We start from the raw sequence: 4,015 nt of genomic DNA, 5'->3' as shown, positions 1-4,015 counted from the left end.
GTCTCTGGTACTGTCTAACTGGGGGGACTTGGTCCCTGGTGCTGTCTATGTGGACTTGGTCCCTGGTACTGTCTTTCTGGGGGGACTTGGTCCCTGGTATTGTGTATGAGGACTTGGTCCCTAGCACTGTCTATCTGTGGGGACTTGATCCCTAGTACTGCCTATCTGGAGGACTTGGTCCCTGGTACTGTCTATCTGGGGGGGGGAGGGTTGGTCCCTGGTACTGTCTATGTGGACTTGGTCCCTAGCACTGTCTATCTGTGGGGACTTGATCCCTAGTACTGCCTTTCTGGAAGACTTGGTCCCTGGTGCTGTCTATGTGGACTTGGTCCCTGGTACTGTCTATCTGGGGGGACTTGGTTCCTGGTATTGTGTATTAGGACTTGGTCCCTAGCACTGTCTATCTGTGGGGACTTGATCCCTAGTACTGCCTATCTGGAGCACTTGGTCCCTGGTACTGTCTATGTGGACTTTGTCCCTGGTACTGTCTATCTGGGGGAGGGGGGGAGGTTTGGTCCCTGGTACTGTCTATCTGGAGGACTTGGTCCCTGGGACTGTTAATGAGGACTTGGTTACTGGGGCTATCTATGAGGACTTGATCCCTGGTACTGTCAATGAGGACTTTATCCCTGGCACTGTCTAGAAGGACATGATCCCTGATATTGTGTATCAGGACTTGGTCTCTAGCACTGTCTATCTGTGGGGATTTGGTTACTGGCACTGTCTAGAAGAACATGATCCCTGGTATTTTGTATGAGGACTTGGTCACTGTCTATCTGTGGGGACTTGGCCCCTAGTACTGCCTATTGGGGGGAACTTGATCCCTGGTACTGTCTATCTAAGGGGATCTGGTCCTTGGTACTGTCTATGACTTGGTCCCAGGTACTGCCTATTGGGGGGGACTTGATCCCTGGTACTGTCTATCTAAGGGGATCTGGTCCTTGGTACTGTCTATGACTTGGTCCCAGGTACTGCCTATCGGGAGGGACTGGGTCTCTAGCACTGTCTATCTAAGGGGATCTGGTTACTGGGGATATCTATGAGGTCTTGGTCCCTAGCACTGTCTATCTGTGGGGACTTGGTTACTGGGGCTATCTATGAGGACTTGATCCCTTGTTCTGAAAATCCGGTTGAAACGTTGGCATAAATAAATTTATTTTCTTTGCTGACCCCTTCCCCCTATCATCTTCTCCAATCAATAATTAGTTATAGTAGTATAAATGATTAGTAATAAGTTAGAAATAATAAGTTAAAAGCAAAAAAATATGAAGCTCGAAAAAAGAAAAGAAAGTCACTCTCAGATGGGCTTGGGGGTCGATATGCGCATATCGACAATAACATTAAAATTGTAGAGTTGGTTGATCAGAATGACAGCCGGCGAGCTGGTGAGAGAGAGTGCCAGGCAGCCCGACGACTCCAACAACTGTTGATTGCACAGTGGTGACAGCCGGCGAGCTGGTGAGAGAGAGTGCCAGGCAGCCCGACGACTCCAACAACCGTTGATTGCACAGTGGTGACAGCCGGCGAGCTGGTGAGAGAGAGTGCCAGGCAGCCCGACGACTCCAACAACCGTTGATTGCACAGTGGTGACAGCCGGCGAGTCGACGAAAGGGTTAAAAAAAACCTAACAGCTCCAGCTCAAACTTGGCTCAACAAACAATGGCACCGGAGTGTCCCTGAATCAGTGAGTCTAGTGTCTTCATCGTGCCAATGCCTCCGAAGATAATCGCTCCAGTGCTTCCTAAATCTTCACTGCCATCTGCCTCATCCGCGGTTATGCTGGCATTGGCCCTTCGGAATCGTTCTGCTTGTGTCCCTCATTTTTGTGTATCAAATTAAAATGGAAAATTATATAAAGTTAAAAAAAATAAATAAATGAATAAACATAAACTTACAATTAACAACATTAAAAATCACTTGGAATGATTCCAAAAAAAAAAATAACCTAAATAGAAACAAAAATTTTGGGATTTAACACGGTTTTAATTTCTATTCGCATACTATATCCAATGCAGATACACCTAACATAAACAATATCTATATACGAACGTAACATGTAAATACATTGATTATAATGATAAATACAAAATATATAGCACATCAGTTTTTTTTTAAACCAAAGATGGTGAGGGTGCGGTCAAATAAAAACTGAAATAGTGATCAAAAACTATTGTTGCGGCCAACATATGGTCCACAAGAAACATATGATTTTTATAACGTCAAAAACAAAACAACTACTCTCTATTGTTTTTTATATTGAAAATAGACAGACAACTTCTTAACGTCTCACCGCACACACGTATCGTCTCCTTATCTCCTCACTACGCTCTCGTAGTTACCAGCATTCTGGCCATCTTCACCAGCTAAATCATCTTAGCCACGGCTGGCGGACTTCTTCAACTCATCCTCCAAGAGGACAAGGCGGGCGGACGTCCTTTTCGTCGATCTACTTCCACGAGAATATCCACTCAGAACAACCACAACCGGGGCACCACCAATCACCGGTGAAATAAGACTTTTTTTTCCCTTTAGTTCAATTAATTTAATTTTATAATAGTTTTAAGCTCTCTGTTTTTTCTAGTTGTATATTTTGTTTTCTTTTTTATTATGTTTACTTATTTAAAAATTCAAAAATAACAAAATTCGACTATTATTTTCATTTCACGGTTGGGCTAGTAAAGGTTCCTTTCGAACCCCTACCCGCCGTAACAACTATTTATTTTGAGACAACGACAAAAACTTATAATATACTTATATAATTTACATACATATTTATACTTATATTTATACATTATAAATGTAATTTACATATATGTTTTACAATATAAAGATTAGATTTATTACATTTCCAACACTTTTGCCTGTTACATTGACTTCATATCACAGGTATAAACATTGCTGCCAATTTGAGGGTAATTACCCAATTTTCGGGTATTTTTCACCTTAGCAGGGAATTGTCCGTATTCGAGTATTTCGGGTAAAAAAGGACGTTATATGTAGGTGTTCTAATGCAATATCACACTACTCCTTCGACTAGTTCTTTTAGCTAATCATTAGAGACTTGTTCTATAACTAACAAGTTATTATTTTTCCTTAGATATTGAATTTTAGGTCATAGGCGTACCTGGATCATTAGGGGCCAATGACATATTTCTTAATGAAAATAATTTTTGGACAGCAATCGTGGCCGTATGAAAGGGAAAATGTCTTTTTTAAAAAAAAAATCATACGTAACTATTTACGAGTGTATGTATACAGATTTATATTGTTTATTTGTGGTATTTAAACATTGTGTATGTATACAGGAACTACTGTATTGAAAATCAAGTCCATATACAATATAGGTATACGGCTTAGTACCAGGGACTAAGTCCCCTCAGATACTACATGCCGACGTTTCGAACTGATTTTCAGGTCTTCATCAAGGCTATAAAAAGACAACAACCATCATTTAGAGAGAAAAAATCTTGATTAATAACTATGGACAAAGACAGTAGTAGATTGATTACATTATTATTTAAATACATATATATGTGAGTAATAAATAAATGATACAGTAGAAAGAGTCTATAAAGAATTAGGTAAATTAATAATGCAGCCAATGAAAAAAACAAAAACAATATTGTAAAAAGAAAGAACAGGGGATAAGAAGAAATAAATGGAGAAAGGGGAATGAAGAAAGTAAGAAATGCGAGAGTAAGGTAATAGGAAGAGAATCCAGGCTACATGTAGTTGTTTTTTTTATTTTTTTCATTAGCTTCATTATTAATTTAACTAATTCTTTATAGATTCTTTCAACTTTATCATTTATTTATTACTCACATTTATATGTATATAAATAATGATGTAATCAATCTAGTACTGCCTTTGTCCATAGTTATTAATCAACTTTTTCCTCTCTAAATGATGGTTGTTGTAATTTTAATAATCCTTTAACTGGAAGATTCTTATGGTATTATCTGGATTTAGTGAATGATACTATTTCTTCCTTATTAAACTACAATAGTTTATTTCA

At 39.1% G+C, this 4,015-nt stretch overlaps 1 protein-coding gene across 1 annotated transcript in view; it reads right to left on the bottom strand.

The window, feature by feature from the left end:
• The window catches only part of LOC106681443 (venom serine protease), a 47,167-nt gene that overhangs the window by 40,099 nt on the left and 3,053 nt on the right, over positions 1-4,015 (bottom strand). The window lies entirely within an intron of this gene.

This window comes from Halyomorpha halys, unplaced genomic scaffold, assembly GCF_000696795.3.
Source record: "Halyomorpha halys isolate HHAL.00 unplaced genomic scaffold, Hhal_1.1 Scaffold338.1, whole genome shotgun sequence".
NCBI classification, from domain to species: Eukaryota; Metazoa; Arthropoda; class Insecta; order Hemiptera; family Pentatomidae; genus Halyomorpha; species Halyomorpha halys.
This window is presented reverse-complemented; position numbering and strand designations above follow the sequence as displayed.